General features: G+C 39.7%; 1 long non-coding RNA gene and 1 other non-coding gene across 2 annotated transcripts; both read right to left on the reverse strand.

The window, feature by feature from the left end:
• Positions 1–982: 982 nt before the first annotated feature.
• trnas-cga (transfer RNA serine (anticodon CGA)) lies at positions 983–1,064 on the reverse strand. Its single transcript has one exon. It is a non-coding gene; the product is annotated as a tRNA-Ser (tRNA).
• A 7,983-nt stretch (positions 1,065–9,047) lies between these two features.
• On the reverse strand, positions 9,048–10,986 carry LOC143137555 (uncharacterized). The gene is made up of 4 exons (XR_012990015.1): positions 10,781–10,986; positions 9,376–9,484; positions 9,224–9,286; positions 9,048–9,078 (listed from the first exon to the last, which is right to left on the reverse strand). It is a non-coding gene; the product is annotated as an uncharacterized LOC143137555 (long non-coding RNA).
• Between the last annotated feature and the right edge of the window lie 14,585 nt (positions 10,987–25,571).

Below are 25,571 nucleotides of genomic sequence, written 5' to 3' on the forward strand. Positions count from 1 at the left end.
ACTTTCTCTTATAAACATGCAATGCACTGCAGCCACTAAAATACACGCAGCCATTAAAATATATCAAGGTTATCAATAATACCCATTCTTATCTTCTTTATGAATTCTGGAATTTGAAAACTTTATTATGTTTCCACTAGTATATTATATTTGGGACATATTTTATTTATATCTTATATGTCAAGTGACAGACGACAGTGTGCCTTTTCATAGTCTGGCTCAGCGCTAGATTATGAAAAAGTGCTAAAATGTTACATTGTAAAGGATTAAATTACAAAAAGAATCTGAGAGTTAATTATAACGCTGTAAGTGTTACATGACTCATTTGTGGTCCTTAGTTCCAAAGAAATACACGTCCATGCCGGATTAGCGATTGTATTTGCGTGCCCGTCTTTTAGGGACATTGGTAATGGGCTTCAATGGCCTCTTGGCTAAACAGACCTGCAGAGCAAATCCAAAATGTGCCTGAAGTAATCCCCAGGCTAAATGAGTATGCTATTTTGTTGAAAATGCAAATTGCGGTCTCATTCAAAACTACTCCAATTAATGTTGTTAACGTCCCCAATGCCAGTTTACACGTGTTGCATCTAAAAATAAACCCTAGGTTGTTGTTAGACCAAACTTTTTCTTCAATCCGTGTCGTCATGTGATTTTGTAAATGTAAATCAGGTTTAAAGGCCAAGTATACTTGCATATACAAGGAATTTGGTCTCTGCATTTATCCCATTCGTGAACACACAGAGCACACAATGAGGTGAAGCACACGCTAACCCGGAGCAGTGAGCTGCCTTGCTACAGCGGCGCTCGGGGAGCAGTGAGGGGTTAGGTGCCTTGCTCAAGAGGACTTCAGCCGTGGATGTGGGTATAGGAGAGCAGTGCTCAACCACTTCCCCCACCCACATTTTTCCTACTGGCAACTGGCAATCCTTCGGTTACAAGCCCAAACCCCTAACCAGTAGGCCACGGCTGCCCCCAAAGTTATCGCTGTGAGCAGGGTTCGAACCTGCTCGGGGAAACTCCATTGGATTTCGAGTCCAACGCCTTAACCTCTCGGCCATCACAGCTGCATCAGATGTGCTTTTATCCAACTCATCTTTTCATACAGTAAATGGACGAAAAGGCTGCTGCGATATCAGTTCCTATATTTCTCCCCCTTCCTGTAGGACAAATAACAAAGTGTAATACAACAAGGATAAATAACCACAAACAGACAAATACTCACAAATAAAAATATGATGTCAAGCAAAGTGTGCTAACTGATGGATGTGTCACATTATTTTTCCACTTACATATTCATACTGTATCTCTGGTAAAAAATAATAAATAAAAAACAACCTTGGGGGGGCGCTGTGGAGCAGCAGACTACAAAGCCTGTACCATGTACGGGTCCAAGTGCCCACGGGGACCCAGGTTCGAATCATGCGGTCATGTCCCGCCCATCCCACCCCATCTCTCTCTCTCCCACTCACTTTCTGTCTATCTTCACTGTCATGTCGGAATAAAAAGCCCCAAAAAAAAAAAAAAAAAAAAAAAAAAAAAAACCTTATAATACTGTTTAAGTTAAGGCTTCACAAATTTCAGTGTACTGTATGGAGACATTGTGCCTCAGTTAGAGAGGATAAATTCTACTACTGAGACTAAGAAAACCTGATTACAAAGACTTGCACATTTCCTCTGGCTAGTTCCTAGTAGTAGGCCTAGTTTATTGTCATGTATAAGGAATTATAAGTAATGAAATCATTCTGTTCAAGAGCCAGCTCATCTTTAAATCCACATACAGTTCTTAATTTCTGTTACCACATGATGGCCCTCTAGAGGGGTACTCTAGAGGGCCATCATGTGTGTCCAGTTGCTCAGAGGACAACCTGCCTATTGAAGGTGGGCACTACACTACACTCTAAGTAAAGGCGTTGAGGTTGGCAGTGTGCTGGTCTACCACTGTCCCGTCAGAAGTCAACGCTGTCTGGGAAATGGGAAGTGGGATCTTTTTACGTAAATAATAATTGAATAAAATAGCTTTTTAATTACTACTTTTAATTTACTCTTTATGGTATCAGAAATAAAGTAGGTATGAATTTCCTGAATGGCATACTAGTGTTTTCATAGCAACTACCCAGCTACATAATACACTACATGGTTTTGATGTACAGTGCATACATTTCTAAACAATACAAATGTAATATGCAAATTACATATCTAATATTTTAAAACAATAAATGTAATTATACATGTAAAAAACATAATGCAACCAGACTGTACATCCTTTCCTCTTAATCATTCCAAAGGAAGGCAAACCAGTTCATTACAAGATCATTACAAACCAGATCATTAATGGCATGAGGAAGGGTTGCATATACATGGGTACATAAGAATTATAGGGAATGTTTTTTTTTTTTCACATAATGAACTCATGGATTAAAATATTCAGTTTATATTAAAATTTTGCTCTGTTAAAGGTTGTATCAGCGATTTCAGGCCCGAAAAAGGCCCAAACATAAATGATCACATTCATCTAACTTTCCTAACTATCCGCTAGCTGCCTGCCCCATAAGCAGGCTCTGAGATCTGTACACAAAAACAATTGCTACCAACAAGGGTTGGCAACCCCACAAAAGCAAAATGCGAGATGCGCGTTTAGGAGAGTTTTAATTACACGGGAGGGAGGGGAAGGGAGTAGTGAGCTAGCTCTCTGTTTTGTTTGAACACCAACAGAAGTGACATATTCCCGCTATCGCTGATACAACCTTTAAGGCTTACCTAGCACAAGAGAAGACACTATAATCAAAGTCCACAATTTTTTTTCGCCATGTCGAATCAAGCTCAGAGGCCCGTTGGTCGTCCAGGCTTAATTGGTTGCACAAAGACCAAGCCAGGATGAGCAGACACGGATTCATCAAGCCAGGTGAAACCGATCCTGGATAAGTGCGCGCTCACGGCACCCTCAAATAGACCCCGCCTCCGATCACAGATTCACTGATTCACCATGGCAAGTAGAGGGTTGTGGCTAGATGGGATACAGCTAAGAACGGAAGTCACGTAACAAATAGTGAAATCTCCAGTGAAATCTCCATAGAAATAAACAGTATCAGGACAGGAAGTAACCTAACCCTTAGCTGTATCCCTTCTAGCCACCACCCAAGTGTGGAGTGGCTTCATGACTTCTTCTACGGTGTACAGTAGGTAGCGATAGCCAACAGCAACACTTCTGTTTAGGAGAATATTGCAACCACCACACACGAGTATGGTTACGGCGCTCCCGTGACGTTACATTGGCGCACGACAGGTCGGGAATGGCGAGTATGTAAACACATAATTAAAAAGAAAGGCAACACCGCCACAGTGATAAAGCAAAGCAATCTTCCCTGATGACAACAGTGGTCGGTTGGTGAGGGACCTGTATGTGTTAAATTAGTTAATATGCGTGCTTTAAATTTAGGTTAAATATGTCCTGCAGTGGCAGAGAAATTTAGATTTTTTTTTACGTGGCCCTAATAGTCCATCATTTTATATATAGCCTTATAGTATATGGGAAACTGTAAATTATCTAATGATTGCTACATCATCTAAAAATCATAATTTATCCAAAATGATTTAAATGAATGATCACAAACGTTTATATAATGACAGTGGGTCTAGTTATATGTGATAACAATGTGTAGTGGGCAGTGGAATAACTATTGTTTTCCGTTTGTGGTGACTGCTGACTGAGATAAGGGATGAAATGAAATAGATCCTGGAACTTAGCCTGGTCTGGAGCAGACTAGCTACACAGAATAAATCTCCATGGTAACTTATACCATAACATATCCTACTGCCCCTGATCCCGCTTTTGTGCAACTGGATCACGGATAAATTGAGCCAGGATAACCAAGATATCCCGGCTTAATCCCTTATACTAGTTTTGTGCAATGGGCCCCTGGACAGCTAACCTACATACCAAGCTCACTAGAGTACGAGGTTCATTTTTCCTGTAGATAGAGTATCTGTCAATGTCCCGTTGTAACTGTTTAACTACGGGTTCAACTGGAGTTTGGATGCCTTTCCCGAAAGCACCATTGTGTAATGACCAATGGTACATCAGAGAGATAGCGTTCAAAATTACAGTCTTTCTACCATTTGAGGATGGTTGTTGCACAACAAGGCTTTCAGTAAATACTCTCCTAATTGAGAAGCATGAAAATGACCATGGGTTGAATGTCCATGTCTGATCCCCCAGTTTGTGAGCATACATAAGTAAGCAAAGTTACCAAAAACACACTAGCAGTGTACTCAAGTACAACCATGCCAGTTTTGCACATTCTAACATTAATATAGATAACATTGTAATGTAATGCAAAAATACTATCCAAATACTATTTTACTGAAGTAAAATAAAATATAGCCGCAAGCGGCAATGGCGGGCCCGAGCACCTGCGGGCCGCAACCCGTGACATGTCGGAATCCAACAAAGCACCGACGTGGTGCGTTTGTGAAATGTACATATTTGATGCGTGTGCTATTTGTTTTTGTATTTTATTTTCTGCCACATTTACTCGCTTGGCCATGTGGGGGCGTAATGCAAGGCAGGCCCATTGGGTGTCATCATAATCATAATATATATTAACCTGGGAAATTTCAGACCATTCATTTTAAGCAAAGAACATTTCTGATACACTTTTTGGTTGGCCAGATGGTGGCGCTATGTTAGGCATGAAAATTACACGTGTGAATATCATCACAATAATGATATCCAAAATGTTTGTAAACTTTCAGATCAATCACTTAAGGCATTGTCCATTTCTGGCACATTTACTGCTTGACCAGGTGGTGGCGCTATGCCAGGCAGGCCCATTGGGTGTCTGGATATCATCATAATCATAATATCTATTAACCTGAAAAGTTTCAGACCATTTATTCAAAGCATAGAGCATTTCTGGCACATTTCCTGCTTGGCCAGAAGGTGGCGCTATGCTAGGCCTGTGAATTATGCATGTGAATATCATCACAATAATGATATCCAATATTTTATAAAGTTTCAGATCAATCACTTAAGGCATTGTCCATTTCTGGCACATTTCCTGCTTGGCTAGGTGGTGGCGCTATGCCAGGCAGGCCCATTGGGTGTCTGGATATCATCATAATCATGATATCTATTAACCTGAGAAGTTTTATACCATTCATTCAATGAACTGTGATTTATGACACATTTCCTCTTCATGTGGTGAGATATTAAAATCATATCAAATATATAACATATCAAAAATCCCTTCACAATTTAACATCAGCGACATCTTGGCATAATGTTTGCCAAATTTCACATGAATCTGACAAACCATCTAGGAGCAGTATGTTAAAATTGATCATGTGACATCAGTATAATTGTCATTCTTTCTGTTGCCAGTTGGTGGCGCTATGCCAAACATGCATTATGGGCATGTGAATATTATCATTAACATGGTCTTCAATGACCTGTGAAATTTAAAACATTTCAAGGCATGCATGGTGAATTATGACACAGTTATTGTTTATGTGGAAGGGTATTAAAATTAATAATTTCGCCATTTCGTCAAATTACAACATATCAAAAAAAAACTTCACAATGTATAATCAGGAACATCTCGGCATCATGTATACCAACTTTGACATGAATCGGATCAACCGTCTAGGAGGAGTACGTTAAAATTGATCATGTCCACAACGCACAAAATCTCAATTACCTCACTTCCTGTGGGCGTGGCTAATGGCATGTTAATACAAAAGTTGTTTGTTTTTGGGAGTTACATACACCCACCAAATTTGGTGTGTGTATCTAAAACTATATGCCAACCACAAGTCACTGTGACGTAAGGGGGCGCTATGGAGTTCCTGGGCAACGCCCGGTGCCAAGCTTTTATCCCTGTCTATTCACTGTACCACTTGATGTGTGTGCTGAATTTCATGCATTTTCGACTATGTTAACCACCTCAAAATATTTGCCAACCAGGAGATCAGTCACCTAAGGAGGCGCTAGCGAGTCCCTGGGCCACGCCCGGGGTCAAGCTCTTGTACCTAACTGAGATGCATGACACCTGACGTGTGTGCCAAATTTCAAGAGGTTTCGACCATGTTAACCACCTCAAAAACAGGAAAGCAAAAAAGTGGAATAACAATAATAAATATAGCCGCAAGCGGCAATGGCGGGCCCGAGCACCTGCGGGCCGCAACCCGTGACATGTCGGAATTCAACAAAGCACCGACGTGGTGCGTTTGTGAAATGTACATATTTGATGCGTGTGCTATTTGTTTTTGTATTTTATTTTCTGCCACATTTACTTGCTTGGCCAGGTAGGGGCGCAATGCAAGGCGGGTGTCATCATAATCATGATATGTATTAACCTGAGAAATTTCAGACCATTCATTTTAAGCAAAGAACATTTCTTATACACTTTTTGGTTGGCCAGATGGTGGCGCTATGTTAGGCATGGAAATTACACATGTGAATACCCAGCTAACAATTTATGGTTTCCAAAACGTTCTGGGAACCATAGTTTTTGGTTTCGGAAACGTTAGTTTTTGGTTCCCAAACGTTACCCTAAGGTTAGTTTTTGAGCAAGTTTTGGTTCCCATGGAAAGTTTGCTGAACGTTCCGGAAACGTTAGTTCTTGGTTATATAAAACGTTCCCTGAACGTTCCCCTAACGTTATCTAAAGGTTGCAAACTTTAGAGAACCTTCCCCTAACGTTCCCCAACCGTTGCAAACTTTAAAAAACCTTCCCCTAACGTTCCCTAACTGTTCCCATAACGTTCCCTAACATTTAGGGAACGTTCCCTTCCCTAAATATTGCAACCTTTAGGAAACCCTCCCCTAACATTGCAACCTTTGCATACCAATTACTTTAAACAGCACGAGCAGGAATGCATTATTATATATTAGCAGGAAAGAATGAACAGGCAAAATCGATGGAACTTATAACTTTAATATAAAATTATCAAAAGACAAAAAAAACAATATAAAAGGCCTCACTGTATATATATATATATATATATATATATATATAAATTAGACTTAGTGTTAGCTAAGTATATTAACATAAGGCATTTGACTTTGGTAGGTGCTACATTCAACAAATAGACACACTGTACAATAGACAACAATATACATTGTGGCAGATACCAACACAATATACAAAGACATAATACCAATACAAGTACACATGGAGTGGGCTGTTGAGTGCAAAGTAATAGTGCAAATGTAGAGTGCAAGACGTATATTGGAATGATAAAGTAAGTAATGTGCAGGTGTGGTCAAAGTGGGGATGACTCCACTTATCCACAGAGTGATAACAGTGCGAAAGAAGCTGCTCCTGTGTGTGGTTGTTTTTGTGTGTAAAAAATACAATTGCTGTAATACAAAAAAATACTATAGCTTTGATAGACAATACTATAGCTTTAATTAAAGAAAAATACAAAAGGTTTAATACAACAACAAAAAAATACAAAAGCTTTAAAAATAATTAAAAAAAAATAGAGCTCCAGTCCTTCAAGTCCGAGTCGAGTCTCAACAAGATCAGTCCTCAGCTTGCCTAAAAAGAAAAAAAAAAGTTTGATGTCATACTAAGAATGAACATGTTGAAAAAAACAAGACAAAGTGCCTTACTAACAACCCTTTTTTTTCTGATCACAAAAAAAGTAGTTTTCCCATTCCTTTGATTGTTATGAACAAATTTCAATTTACCGTCTGTGTGGGGCAAACTTCAGTGCTAGCCCAATCAGGTCCTCCGCCTCTGCAGCATTTAGCGCAGGGAAGTTTTTCTGGGCCGCAGCTATAGTAGAAATCAACAAATGAGAAAAGTTAAGTCAAATTAAAACTTCTTATCAGCCAAGTTAAGCATAATACTGATGTGAACAATAAAATAACACCTGCCTGTTAAAACCCTGCAGAGGGTTAGGTCCTGAAAGGATTTCTTGGCCTTCCTGCCCCGCAGGCTGTACTCCTTTAGAACGTTGTTGGTTGCCACCCACCGTAGCATACGACGGATGGCAGCACCTGGAGTCAACCCTCCAAGGGACGCCAAGAAAAGTAGCTGTAAAACATAGAAATACAAATTATATAGAACAACATATAGAAAGTGGAGAGCTTATACAATCTCATATTGTAAGTCAGTTCAGTTATAATGATTTGAATTTATGCAATTACATAGTGTTTATCTTAAGGGCAGGACTATGGCCATTTAATTACCATTTTGTTCCTCCTCTCCTGGTTACCAAGACTCTGGTCCAAGTCTTGCAGCTCGGTGACTGTCGAGCAGGGGGACAGCAAAAGGTCTTCAACCGGACCAGAGGGAAGTGACTGTGAGCCCCTTAAGAGGCTGAGCACCTCCTCGATCTTGCCCTCAATCAAGTCGATTCGCTGTGCCATGCGGACCATGGATGTCCTCACAGCTATGGAAAAGTTGATAGTGTTAGTTGTTATACATTATAAAATTACATATGTAAACAAATTAAGCGAGTCTTCTTACCTCTCATTTCCATCTCGATGGCTGAGTCACCTCCCTCTGTGCGAGGAGTCACCTCCCTCTGTGCGACGTGTTCTGCTATTTACAACCAAAAAAGTTAAGTTACACTCAAATCCCTTGTCATGAAATTGCATTTAATTGGAAATGGAAAATTCAAAGCCGCTGTACCTTCAACTGGCACCCAAGTCCTGGATGGAGGGCATTTTGTTCCTCCTCTCCTGCAGCTCAGCCAAGCCACCTCCCTCTGTGTGATGAGTCACTTGTGCTGTTTACAACAACAAAAAAAGTTACTTACTCTCAAGTTCCTTGTCATGAAATTGTATTTACTTGGAAATGGAAAATTCAAAGACACTGTACCTTCAACTGGGTCCCAAGATGAAGTGGCAGGCGTTATAATAGACCCATCCAGCTCTGGGCAATGAGCTGGTTGCCTGTGTGGTGTTGACTCATCTAAAAAGAAAGTAAATATGAATATTGGTCAGTTAATTTATGGTAGGTTTCTTGCACATGACATTTGCAAAAGATAAACCTATGCTGTTACATTAAACAATCGCTAAAAAGAAAAACTCACATGCAGGTGGTGGAGGCAGTGACATCTGCTGACCTAATAAAAGGCAGGAAGAGACAAATACATCAGAACAGTAACATGATATGCACTAGGTTAATAAACATGAATGTCAGTAGTTCCATGGTAGGAAATATGACTCAACTGGTTTTCTTAAATAATACATGTATAAATGTTAACTTACAGACAGGGCTTCCAGGCACACGCACCATCCTGGAATGCTTTCTTGCTTGCGGAACGGATTCATCTGAAATAAAAGACCATACAATCTGCACTGATTGCAAAAAGAATATTTGAATTGTGCAAATAATGTAGTCTGTATTTAAGAGGTCTTACCATCACGTGACCATGCACTGCCTTTTGTGGACGCTCGCATCTTCTTCCGCCTCAATGCTAGAAGTGTCCATCAGCCGCTGACATTTTTCCATAGCTTTGGTGTATGAATCTACGTTAAGAGAACAACGTTTTTGTGAGCCAGTAGTAGAGCAAAGCAGTATTTCCATATAGAGAAAACTATTATTGATAGTATTGTAGCAATCAGTCATCTGTACACAACCAGATTTTCTTGACTGGATATTTGGCCCAACTTTTGACTTGATTTTTGTATTGTAGCCCAGAGAATTTCTAATGGGGAGACACAGCATCCATAGAAATGCATGGGCTTAGTTTGTAAAGCCAGTATGGCAGCTGTGTATAGCCTACTACACACATTCCGCCCCTTCCTGTATGCTTCCCAACAGACCTCTGAAGTTTGCCTACAAAAAGGAACCAAAACTGCCATCTTTGCCTATAAGGAGATCAGGGTGTTAATTTAACCTAACTACCTATGACAAGTTACATTGCAAGTTAGGTCTGGGGTAGCAAAAATCTAAGTTGCTGTCTTAACGTAGGCCTGTTGAAGATCACAGTTAGCCTACCACTCGAAGGCAGAGGACAAACGTGTGTTGAGCAAAATGTCTGCATTTCAGACTTCTTCGTCCCCGGGAGAGTGCAATAATTCTCTCCCCATGTTATTTTCCCATAGCAAAAATTGCAAGATAGGCTACCGGATCTCAGCTTTTTGAAGGCAAAATTCAGAGGTCTATTCACTTGAATCGTCTATCCGATCAACTGTGTTACAAAATGGCCGCCGACAGTGTACTGTAGCCTATACATTATCAGAGCCCTTCTAAGGATTATTAGACATTCTCTGACATTATCTATAGCCATCTCTATGGCTCTAGTGTAGCCTACATATGCAGGACTGTTCAGTAGGTTATACCAACTTAAAAAGCATCACCATCTCAGTATACCCACTTAAAATAGACTAGGATACATTTGGGGTTGATCACAGTATAGCCTACCCACTACAGCTAACTAGCCTACATCACAGTAGCCTAGATCCAGCTACATACAGTAGGACTATATCCACTAGCCTACACCACTGCTGCCGAGTGACTTGCCTAAAAGGACTGACTGTACACTAAAACTAATTAAAAGAAACGGTAGCCTAGTGCTATTATTTGTAACATCAACGCGAGCAGGTTAACACGATGACACAAAACATACAATGCTGCAAAACATAACACGTTGAGAACAGCTCAAACAAAGACGAACGAGCAATGTGCTCTGGTAAATTACAAACTTGGCAGAATCGGAATATAACAAAGCCCTACAAGTGAAAGGACTTAAGGTTAAACCTCAAACTCTTGCATTACAACCACTAGGCCTACATCATGAAACTGTAACATATTTCACTTACTTTCGTGAAATCGAATTCAAGACGAGTGTAATCCATTCCAAGACTTCTTCCAGCGGCGTTCAAGAATCACGGAATTCAAACAGAGCCCGTTTACGGAAGTCAGGACAAGACTTCAATCGATCACCTGAAAGCAGAGGCGCTGTCTTCCCCCTACTGGCGTGGGGGTAGGCCTACGTGTAAGGGAGAGCCTGTCTGATTGAACTGAAGTGAATTGTGAAATGAAAGAAGTGAATTTTCTTAGTTGTGAAAAGTGTTCTATTGATAGATTTTTGTTTAAAGTTCACCTAATACGTAAAAAAAAGCACAAAAGTATATATTTTTTATTTAGTAAAATTGATATTAGCCTAAAATAAATATTATCTTGATATGATGTTTACCTTACTTAGATTTTATAAGACCAATCATTTGAGTGGATCTAAATCAAGTGACTGCAAACATTTTGTATCTTACTTCAAAAACTGAAATGGAGCTTGTGTTAGTATCGACTATAGCTGTTATTGTCTCCAGTTTCTAAAGCTGATAGAGGCGCAATCAATCACACAATGCCAACACATTTAACACGGCATGGAATTGGAATGAATAGAGACGCATTACCATTGACGTCATTGCCACCTAATCAGAAGCCTCGAATGCAAATAATGTAAAATGTGTGAATGTAAAATGGTAATGGTAGGCTACAGGAACAAATGAAACATGTTCTGAATGTATTCTAGTGATAGCAGAAAACTATTATAAAAATATTTTATATTTTATTTACCGAAGTATTATTGTTTGTTTAATCCAACGTGAAACTGCAATCGGTTCTGAATGCAGACCAGGCGTCTTCCCCCTACTGGCGTGGGGGTGCACTCAGAACAACCAAAAACAACCAATAACAACTAAACGGGAACGTTGTGTGAAGGTACTGTGCAACCACAGGAAAACGTTTTGGTTGGTTGGTTCCCTTAACGTTTAGGAACGTTAAGAAACCCTTAGGTAACGTTCCCTAACCGTTAGTTTTTGGTTTGGTTCGAACTACCCTTTAGGGAACCATACACTAACGTTCCCGAACGTTCCCTTAACGTTTTGTGTTAGTGGGGTATCATCACAATAATGATATCCACATTTTTTGTAAACGTTCAGATCAATCACTTAAGGCATTGTCCATTTCTGGCACATTTCCTGCTTGGCCAGGTGGTGGCGCTATGCCAGGCAGGCCCATTGGGTGTCTGGATATCATCATAATCGTAATATCTATTAATCTAATAAATTGATGCGTGTGCTATTTTTTTCAGACCATTCATTCAAAGCATAGAACATTTCTGGCACATTTCCTGCTTGGCCAGATGGTGGCGCTATGCTAGGCATGTGAATTACACATATGAATATAATCACAATAATATCCAATATTTTATAAAGTTTCAGATTAATCAGTTAAGGCATTGTCCATTTCTGGCACATTTCCTGGTTGGCCAGGTGGTGGCGCTATGCCAGGCAGGCCCATTGGGTGTCTGGATATCATCATAATCATAATATCTATTAACCTGAGAAGTTTCAGACCATTTATTCAAAGCATAGAGCATTTCTGGCACATTTCCTGCTTGGCCAGATGGTGGCGCTATGCTAGGCCTGTGAATTACACATGTGAATATCATCACAATAATGATATCCAATATTTTATAAAGTTTCAGATCAATCACTTAAGGCATTTTCCATTTCTGGCACATTTCCTGCTTGGCCAGGTGGTGGCGCTATGCAAGGCAGGCCCATTGGGTGTCTGGATATCATCATAATCACGATATCTATTAACCTGAGAAGTTTCAGACCATTCATTCAATGCACTGTGATTTGTGACACATTTCCTGTTTATGTGGTGAGATATTAAAATCATATCAAATATATCACAACATTCAAAAATCCCTTCACAATTTAACATCAGCGACATCTTGGCATAATGTTGGCCAAATTTCAAATGAATCTGACAAACCGTCTAGGAGGAGTATGTTAAAATTGATCATCTGAAGTCAGTGTAATTGTCATTCTTTCAGTTGCCAGTTGGTGGCGCTATAGCAAACATGCATTATGGGCATGCAAATATTATCATTAACATGGTATTCAATGACCTGTTAAATTTAAAAAATTTCAAGCCATGCATGATGAATTATGACACATTTACTGTTTGTGTGGAAGGGTATTAAAATTCATAATTTCGCCATTTCGTCAAATTACAACATATCAAAAAAAAACTTCACAATTTATAATCAGGAACATCTCGGCATCATGTATACCAACTTTGACATGAATCGCATCAACCGTCTAGGATGAGTACGTTAAAAATGATCATGTCCACTACACACAAAATCTCAATTACCTCACTTCCTGTGGGCGTGGCTAATGGCATGTTAATACAAAAGTTGTTTGTTTTTTGGAGTTACATACACCCACCAAATTTGGTGTGTGTATCTAAAACTAAATGCCAACCACAAGTCACTGTGACGTAAGGGGGCGCTATGGAGTTCCTGGGCAACGCCCGGTGCCAAGCTTTTATCCCTGTCTATTCACTGTACCACTTGATGTGTGTGCTAAATTTCATGCGTTTTCGACCATGTTAACCACCTCAAAATATATGCCAACCACGGGATCACTCACCTAAGGGGGCGCTAGCGAGTCTCTGGGCCACACCCGAGGTCAAGCTCTTGTACCTAACTGCGTTGCGTGACACCTGACGTGTGTGCCAAATTTCAAGAGTTTTCAACCATGTTAACCACCTCAAAAACAGGAAAGCAAAAAAGTGGAATAACAATAATAATAATAATAATAATAAATATAGCCGCAAGCGGCAATGGCGGGCCCGAGCACCTGCGGGCCGCAACCCGTGTCATGTCGGAATCCAACAAAGCACCGACGTGGTGCGTTTGTGAAATGTACATATTTGATGCGTGTGCTATTTGTTTTTGTATTTGTTTTTGTATTTTATTTTCTGCCACATTTACTCGCTTGGCCAGGTGGGGGCGTAATGCAAGGCAGGCCCATTGCGTGTCATCATAATCATAATATATATTAACCTGAGAAATTTCAGACCATTGATTCAAAGCATAGAGCATTTCTGGCACATTTCCTGCTTGGCCAGAAGGTGGCGCTATGCTAGGCCTGTGAATTACAAATGTGAATATCATCACAATAATGATATCTGATATGTTATAAAGTTTCAGATCAATCACTTAAGGCATTGTCCATTTCTGACACATTTCCTCCTTGGCCAGGTGGTGGCGCTATGCCAGGCAGGCCCATTGGGTGTCTGGATATCATCATAATCATGATATCTATTAACCTGAAAAGTTTCAGACCATTCATTCAATGCACTGTGATTTATGACACATTTACTGTTTATGTGGTGAGATATTAAAATCATATCAAATATATAATTTATCAAAAATCCCTTCACAATTTAACATTAGCGACATCTTGGCATAATGTTTGCCAAATTTCAAATGAATATGACAAACCGTCTAGGAGGAGTATGTTCAAATTGATCATGTGGCATCAGTATAATTGTCATTCTTTCTGTTGCCAGTTGGTGGCGCTATGCCAAACATGCATTATGGGCATGTGAATATTATCATTAACATGGCCTTCAATGACCTGTGAAATTTAAAACATTTCAAGCCATGCATGGTGAATTATGACACATTTATTGTTTATGTGGAAGGGTATTAAAATTAATAATTTCGGCATTTCGTCAAATTACAACATATCAAAAAAAACCTTCACAATTTATAATCAGGAACATCTCGGCATCATGTATACCAACTTTGACATGAATCGGATCAACCGTCTAGGGGGAGTATGTTAAAATTGGTCATGTCCACAACGCACAAAATCCCAATTACCTCACTTCCTGTGGGCGTGGCTAATGGCATGTCAATACAAAAGTTGTTTGTTTTTGGGAGTTACATACACCCACCAAATTTGGTGTGTGTATCTAAAACTATATGCCAACCACAAGTCACAGTGACATAAGGGGGCGCTATGGAGTTCCTGGGCAACGCCCGGTGCCAAGCTTTTATCCCTGTCTATTCACTGTATCACTTGATGTGTGTGCCAAATTTCATGCGTTTTCACCGATGGGAAGCACCTCTTTTGACATCATGATTCATCACATATTTCATCACATATTAGTCTGCACAAAATCCCAAATACCTCACTTCCTGTTGGGCGTGGCTAATGCATTGTACATACGAAAGTTGTTCATCTTGGGGAGATACAGACACCTACCAAATTTGGTGTGTGTAGCTGAAAGTATATGCCCACCACGGGATCAGTCATCTTAGGGGGCGTAAGGGGGCGCTAGCGAGTCTCTGGGCCATACCCGGGGCCAAGCTTTTTTACCTAGCTGCTTTGTGTGACACCTGATGTGTGTGCCAAATTTCAAGACTTTTCGATTATGTTAACCACCTCAAAATATTTGCCAACCACGGGATCAGTCACCTAAGGGGGCGCTAGCGAGTCCCTGGGCCACGCCCGGGATCAAGCTCTTGTACCTAACTGCGATGCGTGACACCTGACGTGTGTGCCAAATTTCAAGAATTTTCGACCATGTTAACTCCCTCAAAAACAGGAAAGCAAAAAAGTAGAATAACAATAATAAATAATAATAATAATAATAATAATAATAATAATAATCCTTACAAAAACAATAGGGCCTTGCGCCCTTCGGTGCTCGGGCCCTAATAATAAATATAGCCGCAAGCGGCAATGGCGGGCCCGAGCACCTGCGGGCCACAACCCGTGACATGTCGGAATCCAACAAAGCACCGACGTGGTGCGTTTGTGAAATGTACATATTTGATACGGGTGCTATTTGTTTTTGTATTTTATTTTCTGCCACATTTACTCGCTTGGCCAGGTGGGGGCGCAATGCAAGGCAGGCCCATTGGGTGTCATCATAATCATAATATATATTAACCTGAGAAATTTCAGACCATTCATTTTAAGCAAAGAACATTTCTGATACACTTTTTGGTTGGCCAGATGGTGGCGCTATGTTAGGCATGAAAAGTACACATGTGAATATCATCACAATAATGATATCCAAAATGTTTGTAAACTTTCAGATCAATCACTTAAGGCATTGTCCATTTCTGGCACATTTCCTGCTTGACCAGGTGGTGGCGCTATGCCAGGCAGGCCCATTGGGTGTCTGGATATCATCAAAATCATAATATCTATTAACCTGAGAAGTTTCAGACCATTTATTCAAAACATAGAGCATTTCTGGCACATTTCCTGCTTGGCCAGAAGGTGGCGCTATGCTAGGCCTGTGAATTACGCATGTGAATATCATCACAATAATGATATCCAATATTTTATAAAGTTTCAGATCAATCACTTAAGGCATTGTCCATTTCTGGCACATTTCCTGCTTGGCCAGGTGGTGGCGCTATGCCAGGCAGGCCCATTGGGTATCTGGATATCATCATAATCATGATATCTATTAACCTGAGAAGTTTCAGACCATTCATTCAATGCACTGTGATTTATGACACATTTCCTGTTTATGTGGTGAGATATTAAAATCATATCAAATATATTACAACATTCAAAAATCCATTCACAATTTAACATCAGCGACATCTTGGCATAATGTTTGCCAAATTTCAAATGAATCTGACAAACCGTCTAGGAGGAGTATGTTCAAATTGATCATGTGAAATCAGCATAATTGCCATTCTTTCTGTTGCCAGTTGGTGGCGCTATGCCAAACATGCATTATGGGCATGTGAATATTATCATTAACATGGTCTTTAATGACCTGTGAAATTTAAAACATTTCAAGCCATGCATGGTGAATTATGACACATTTATTGTTTGTGTGGAACGGTATTAAAATTAACAATTTCGCCATTTTGTCAAATTACAACATATCAAAAAAAGGCTTCACAATTTAGAATCAGGAACATCTCGGCGTCATGTATACCAACTTTGACATGAATCGGATCAACCGTCTAGGAGGAGTACGTTAAAATTGATCATGTCCACAACGCACAAAATCTCAATTACCTCACTTCCTGTGGGCGTGGCTAATGGCATGTTAATACAAAAGTTGTTTGTTTTTGGGAGTTACATACACCCACCAAATTTGGTGTGTGTATCTAAAACTATATGCCAACCACAAGTCACAGTGACATAAGGGGGCGCTATGGAGTTGCTGGGCAACGCCCAGTGCCAAGCTTTTATCCTTGTCTATTCACTGTATCACTAGATGTGTGTGCCAAATTTCAAGACTTTTCGATTATGTTAACCACCTCAAAATATTTGCCAACCACGGGATCAGTCACCTAAGGGGGCGCTAGCGAGGCCCTGGGCCACGCCCGGGGTCAAGCTCTTGTACCTAACTGCGATGTGTTACACCTGACGTGTGTGCCAAATTTCAAGAGTTTTCGACCATGTTAACCACCTCAAAAACAGGAAAGCAAAAAAGTAGAATAACAATAATAATATAGAAAAATAATAATAAATATAGCCGCAAGCGGCAATGGCGGGCCCGAGCACCTGCGGGCCGCAACCCGTGACATGTCGGAATCCAACAAAGCACCGACGTGGTGCGTTTGTGAAATGTACATATTTGATGCGTGTGCTATTTGTTTTTGTATTTTATTTTCTGCCACATGTACTTGCTTGGCCAGGTGGGGGCGCAATGCAAGGCAGGCCCATTGGGTGTCATCATAATCATAATATATATTAACCTGAGAAATTTCAGACCATTCATTTTAAGCAAAGAACATTTCTGATACACTTTTTGGTTGGCCAGATGGTGGCGCTATGTTAGGCATGGAAATTACACATGTGAATATCATCACAATAATGATATCCACATTTTTTGTAAACTTTCAGATCGATCACTTAAGTCATTGTCCATTTTCTGGCACATTTCCTGCTTGACCAGGTGGTGGCGCTATGCCAGGCAGGCCCATTGGGTGTCTGGATATCATCATAATATTAATATCTATTAACCTGAAAAGTTTCAGACCATTTATTCAAAGCATAGAGCATTTCTGGCACATTTCCTGCTTGGCCAGAAGGTGGCGCTATGCTAGGCCTGTGAATTTACGCATGTGAATATCATCACAATAATGATATCCGATATTTTATAAAGTTTCAGATCAATCACTTAAGGCATTGTCCATTTCTGGCACATTTCCTGCTTGGCCAGGTGGTGGCGCTATGCCAGGCAGGCCCATTGGGTGTCTGGATATCATCATAATCATGATATCTATTAACCTGAGAAGTTTCAGACCATTCATTCAATGCACTGTGATTTATGACACATTTCCTGTTTATGTGGTGAGATATTAAAATCATATCAAATATATTACAACATTCAAAAATCCATTCACAATTTAACATCAGCGACATCTTGGCATAATGTTTGCCAAATTTCAAATGAATCTGACAAACCGTCTAGGAGGAGTATGTTCAAATTGATCATGTTACATCAGTATAATTGTCATTCTTTCTGTTGCCAGTTGGTGGCGCTATGCCAAACATGCATTATGGGCATGTGAATATTATCATCAACATGGTCTTCAATGACCTGTTAAAATTTAAAACATTTCAAGCCATGCATGGTGAATTATAACACATTTATTGTTTATGTGGAAGGGTACTAAAATTAATAATTTCGCCATTTCGTCAAATTACAACATATCAAAAAAAGGCTTCACAATTTAGAATCAGGAACATCTCGGCGTCATGTATACCAACTTTGACATGAATCGGATCAACCGTCTAGGAGGAGTACGTTAAAATTGATCATGTCCACATCGCACAAATTCTCAGTTACCTCACTTCCTGTGGGCGTGGCTAATTGCATGTTAATACAAAAGTCGTTTGGTTTTGGGAGTTGCATACACCCACCAAATTTGGTGTGTGTATCTAAAACTATATGCCAACCACAAGTCACTGTGACATAAGGGGGCGCTATGGAGTTCCTGGGCAACGCCCGGTGCCAAGCTTTTATCCCTGTCTATTCACTGTACCACTTGATGTGTGTGCCAAATTTCATGCGTTTTCGACCATGTTAACCACCTCAAAATATATGCCAACCACGGGATCAGTCACCTAAGGGGGCGCTAGCGAGTCTCTGGGCCACACCCGAGGTCAAGCTCTTGTACCTAACTGCGTTGCGTGACACCTGACGTGTGTGCCAAATTTCAAGAATATTCGACCATGTTAACCACCTCAAAAACAGGAAAGCAAAAAAGTGGAATAACAATAATAATAATAAATATAGCCGCAAGCGGCAATGGCGGGCCCGAGCACCTGCGGGCCGCAAGCCGTGACATGTCGGAATCCAACAAAGCACCGACGTGGTTCATTTGTGAAATGTACATATTTGATGCATGTGCTATTTGTTTTTGTATTTTATTTTCTGCCACATGTACTTGCTTGGCCAGGTGGGGGCGCAATGCAAGGCAGGCCCATTGGGTGTCATCATAATCATAATATATATTAACCTGAGAAATTTCAGACCATTCATTTTAAGCAAAGAACATTTCTGATACACTTTTTGGTTGGCCAGATGGTGGCGCTATGTTAGACATGGAAATTAGACATGTGAATATCATCACAATAATGATATCCAAAATTTGTGTAAACTTTCAGATCAATCACTTAAGGCATTGTCCATTTCTGGCACATTTCCTGCTTGACCAGGTGGTGGCGCTATGCCAGGCAGGCCCATTGGGTGTCTGGATATCATCATAATCATAATATCTATTAACCTGAGAAGTTTCAGACCATTTATGCAAAGCATAGAGCATTTCTGACACATTTCCTGTTTATGTGGTGAGATATTAAAATCATATCAAATATATTACAACATTCAAAAATCCATTCACAATTTAACATCAGCAACATCTTGGCATAATGTTTGCCAAATTTCAAATGAATCTGACAAACCGTCTAGGAGGAGTATGTTCAAATTGATCGATCATGTGAAATCAGCATAATTGCCATTCTTTCTGTTGCCAGTTGGTGGCGCTATGCCAAACATGCATTATGGGCATGTGAATATTATCATTAACATGGTCTTTAATGACCTGTGAAATTTAAAACATTTCAAGCCATGCATGGTGAATTATGACACATTTATTGTTTGTGTGGAACGGTATTAAAATTAACAATTTCGCCATTTTGTCAAATTACAACATATCAAAAAAAGGCTTCACAATTTAGAATCAGGAACATCTCGGCGTCATGTATACCAACTTTGACATGAATCGGATCAACCGTCTAGGAGGAGTACGTTAAAATGAATCATGTCCACAACGCACAAAATCTCAATTACCTCACTTCCTGTGGGCGTGGCTAATGGCATGTTAATACAAAAGTTGTTTGTTTTTGGGAGTTACATACACCCACCAAATTTGGTGTGTGTATCTAAAACTATATGCCAACCACAAGTCACTGTGACGTAAGGGGGCGCTATGGAGTTCCTGGGCAACGCCCGGTGCCAAGCTTTTATCCCTGTCTATACACTGTACCACTTGATGTGTGTGTCAAATTTCAAGACTTTTCGTTTATGTTAACCACCTCAAAATATATGCCAACCACAAGATCTGTCACTTAAGGGGGCGCTAGCGAGACCCTGGGCCACGCCCGGAGTCAAACTCTTGTACATAACTGCGATGCGAGACACTTGACGTGTGTGCCACATTTCAAGAGTTTTCGACAATGTTAACCACTTCAAAAACAGGAAAGCAAAAAAGTAGAATAATGAATAATAATAATAATAATAATCCTTACAAAAACAATAGGGCCTTGCGCCCTTCGGTGCTTGGGCCCTAAATATAACCGCAAGCGGTGATTTACGGGGTCCGAGCAAAACGAACATGATAGCATAGCTTTTTAGTTTTACATATGCTTTGATTGTTTGGGCACAATTGTTCAAAAGAAATGAGATCGGATTTTGGTTATCGGATTTCAGCTATCTGATTGGATCAAATCTTGAAAATGGGTTGTTCAAAGGGAAACAAGGATCCTGAAATTGGATTAGATCACATAATCTATTCTTGGTTTTGATCTGGATAAAACCTTCACTTTGTGTCGTTCAAAACTTTTGAGTTGGATTGGAATAAATTTGAGGCATAAAATTAGGATTACCCTGTGCTGTAACATTATAGTGTGCTAACCTCCACAACCCAACAGTATTCTAACAATACTTGATTCTACAGGACTATTTATTTGTTGTGGATAAGATGAAGGGTTTGATAATGGAAGGCAGTGTTTCCCACATAATTGAATTGTATTTGTGGTGGTGGGTTCTGTGTCGGAGTCAATAAGATAAACAGCGTATAATTATACAGTTATACTTGCCTTGCACTACAAGTCCATATTGACAAGTAGCTGTAATGCTGTAATGTTATAGTGTGCTAACCTCCACAACCCAACAGCATTCTATTCTAGTATGCTAACCTCCACAACCCAACAGTATTTTAACACTAATGCTTCAGGTGGGATTTGAACTCTCAACATAAGGATGACCAGTACAAGGCATTATCCCACTAAGCCACTGTCAATCCTACATCTTTGCCAGTCACATTCACATGGTGAAAATGTGTATTGGTAAACACAAGAAAAACTCCAAGTATACATTTGACAATAAAATGAAGGGCTTTCCTGAAAGAGAACACCTGAAAACGTTTGGAAATTCTGGGACAATTAGACATTTGTACAGAAGAACAGTAATGGATGAAATATAAATATGATAGACTTAATGATGAAGGAAAAATAGTAAACAAAGAAGTTCCCCTATATGTCTTCGAGTGTGTCGGCATTCTGATTCTTGGCAACTAATGAGTGTGAACGTTGATTGCCTGATGTCATTCAGGTGCTGTTCAATGGTGACTCTTCATTAACCAATAGCATGTGCATCTTGAGCCTAAAGCTCTAGCAGGATTCGAACTCTCAACCTAACAAACACCAGCACTAGGCATTATCCCTCTGAGCCACTAACAATCCGACATATTAGGCAGTCACATTCACATGGTGAAAATGTGTGTTGGTAAACACACAAGAAAAACTCCAAGTATACATTTGACAATAAAATGAAGGGCTTTCCTGAAAGAGTACACCTGAAAACATTTGGATATTCTCGGGCAATTAGACATTTATAGAGAAGAACAGTAATGGATGAAATATAAATATGATAGACTTAATGATGAAGGAAAAATAGTAAACAAAGAAGTTCCCCTATATGTCATAGAGTGTGTCGGCATTCTGATTCTTGGCAACTAATGAGTGTGAATGTTAATTGCCTGATTTCATTCAGGTGCTGTTCAATGGTGTCAATCTTCAATAACCAATAGCATGTGCATCTTGAGCTTCAAGCTCTAGCAGGATTCGAACTCTCAACCTAACAAACACCAGCAGTGTGTAATGAGTGTGAATGTTAATTGCCTGATGTCATTCAGGTGCTGTTCAATGGTGTGACTCAGAAGGCTCAATGGTATGGAGTGATGACATGGAGATGGCAGGTTTCGGTGCAACACAAGTTAACTTTATTTGAGTTTCAATTCATCTGTTCTTTTGTTCTTTACTTGTATGTGTGCTGCATCAAAGAGGAAACAAACAGAAAATGGAGTAATCAGTGAAATGGGGTAAATCGGTACAGATCCCAACTCACAAACAAACCAATTGAAATTTGAACAATAAACTGAAATCATATGGCTATATAAGGTACAACTAAACAATACTTTACATCCCAAGTCAACCAACATCACCTAATCATCTCTCACATGGGACTCCAACACACCAAACCAACAAACAAAGACCTTAACTTTACACATGATGGCAGAGCTACTCTACAAACTGATAAACATCACAAAAGTCATAGTGAGGGTGATTAAAGTGATGACTTACGTTAACTCAAAGACGCACACAGAGCAGGACACACTGGAGTGCTGGGTTGAGATGAACAAAAGAGCGAACTGAGGGCGAGCAAACAATTTATCCTGGTCTGAGCCCCTGCTCCGGAGCTACAGGGTTTCCCAGCGGGTAAACTTTGGAAAGATTTGCAAAGATTTGGAAAAGATTTTTGAAAGACTACAGTCTCAGACCCTCTCACATCTAAAGACAAGTAGTAGAGTTTTAAGTCACAGACTATGATTTTGCAATGACTAGGGATCTTGCAGGGTCACTATTTACAAGACTGCAACATGATTCCTTTAAATTATTACCCATTGTGCAATAGATAAACAGGAACTGAAAATTATAGCCTACTAAACTGAAAGTCGTATTTTCGTGTTTCTGCAGCATTGTTTCATGCGTGACATCCTTAACCGATATAGAGTTGTTCTGTCAAAGAAATGACAAATATTATAAGAATAACAAATAATTATAGGCTACAGCTTATAATTATACAGTAATACTTGCCTTGCACTACAAGTCCATATTGACAAGTAGCTGTAATGTTATAGTGTGTTATCCTCCACAACCCAACAGCATTCTATTGTAGTATGCTAACATCCACAACCCACTAATAGCTTCAAGTGGGATTTGAACTCTCAACCTAAGGATCACCAGTACAAGGCATTATCCCACTGAGCCACTGTCAATCCTACATGTTGGCCAGTCACATTCACATGGTGAAAATGTGTATTGGTAAACACACAAGAAAAACTCCAAGCATGGAGGGGCGATTAGACATTTGTAGAGATGAACACTAATAGATTAAATATAAATATGATAGACTTAATGATGAAGGAAAAATAGTAAACAAAGAAGTTCCCCTATATGTCATAGAGTGTGTCGGCATTCTGATTCTTGGCAACTGATGAGTGTGAATGTTGATTGCCTGATGTCATTCAGGTGCTGTTCAATGGTGTGAATCTTCAATAACCAATAGTATTCGAGCTAGAGCCTAAAGCACTACCGGGGATTCGAACCCTCAACCTAACAAACACCAGCACTAGGCATTATCCCACTGAGCCACTGACAGTCCTATATATTGGGTAGTCACATTCACATGGTGAAAATGTGTGTTGGTAAACACACAAGAAAAACTCCAAGTATATATTTGACAATAAAATGAAGGGCTTTCCTGAAAGAGTACACCTGAAAACTTTTGGATATTCTGGGGCAATTAGACATTTATAGAGAAGAACAGTAATGGATGAAATATAAATATGATAGACTTAATGATGAAGGAAAAATAGTAAACAAAGAAGTTCCCCTATATGTCATAGAGTGTGTCGGCATTCTGATTCTTGGCAACTAATGAGTGTGAATGTTAATTGTCTGATGTCATTCAGGTGCTGTTCAATAGTGTGAATCTTCAATAACCAATAGCATGTGCATCTTGAGCCTAAAGCTCTAGCAGGATTCGAACTCTCAACCTAACAAACACCAGCACTAGGCATTATCCCACTCAGCCACTGACAATCATACACATTGAGCAGTCACATTCAAATGGTGAAAATGTGTGTTGGCAAACACACAACATCAAGAAAATTCCTAGCATACATTTGACAATAGAATTAAGGGCTTTATAAAAAAGAGTACATATCTGAAAATGTGCACTGTTAATGGTATCCACCTAATGATGGTTGTATGGTTGTTATCCAAGAAAAAAAAATTACTCATATAGGAATATAGGTGATATAGGAGAAATGGGCTGAGTGGTCGAACTTTATTGGCCTATATCTCTGAAATGGAACAACGTATCCAAATTATTTTGATAACTTTTGTGAGGCTTTGTCTAAACATTGTCTGTGAGAATTTTGGTGAAGATTTGATAATTTTTGAAGCCTGTGAAACTTTTTATGATGTTTGGCTTTTCTCTGAAATTGTGGCAAAAGTAAACATTTTTAGAGCATAAGACCAGGGTGAAAAAGATACATCTGAATGTAGAGATTAATATGATGAAAGAATTTTGAGTCTAGGTGAATCTGGTAAGGAGAAATAAGCATTTTTGACAAGAGCGCCACCTTTGGGTGCAGTACCCCAAATTTGGGTTATGGGTAGTGGGGGGTACTGGTAACAATACTTGAAAATGTCAAGTTTCTAGGACTTACGGTTTATAGGAATATAGGTGATCTAGGAAAAAAGGCCTAAGTGGTCTAACTTTATTGGCCTATATCTCTGAAATGGAACAAAATATCAAAATTCTGAGCGATAACTTTTGTGAGGCTTGGTCTAAACATTGTCTGTGAGAATTTTGGTGAAGATTCGATTATTTTTGAAGAGTGTGAAACTTTTTATAATGTTTGGCTTTTCCATGAAATTGTGGAAAAAGTAAACATTTGTAGACCATAAGACCAGGGCCAAAAAGATGCATCTGAGTTTAGAGATTAATATTCTGAAAGAATTTTGAGTCTAGGTGAATCTGGTAAGGAGAAATAAGCATAATTAACTTTTTTTTTCAATAGCGCCACCTTTGGGTGCAGTACCCCAAATTTTGGGTTATGGGTAGAGGGGGGTACTGGTAACCATACCTGAAAATTTCAAGAGTTTTGGAGTTACGGTTTAGGCTGCAGTATGACTTTTACAGAATTTTGGCCAAAAAATGAACGGTACAGAAACAATAGGGTTCCTGCAGCTACGCTGCTCGGACCCCTAATAATAATAATAATAATCCTTACAAAAACAATAGGGCCTTGCGCCCTTCGGTGCTCGGGCCCTAATAATAATCCTTACAAAAACAATAGGGCCTTGCGCCCTTCGGTGCTCGGGCCCTAAATATAGCCGCAAGCGGCAATGGCGGGCCCGAGCACCTGCGGGCCTCAACCCGTGACATGTCAGAATCCAACAA

Source organism: Alosa pseudoharengus, unplaced genomic scaffold, assembly GCF_046254945.1.
Source record: "Alosa pseudoharengus isolate Yale_2024_CS ecotype anadromous, Long Island Sound unplaced genomic scaffold, YU_APseudo_1.1 YU_APseudo_1.1_scf_21, whole genome shotgun sequence".
Classification (NCBI taxonomy): domain Eukaryota; kingdom Metazoa; phylum Chordata; class Actinopteri; order Clupeiformes; family Clupeidae; genus Alosa; species Alosa pseudoharengus.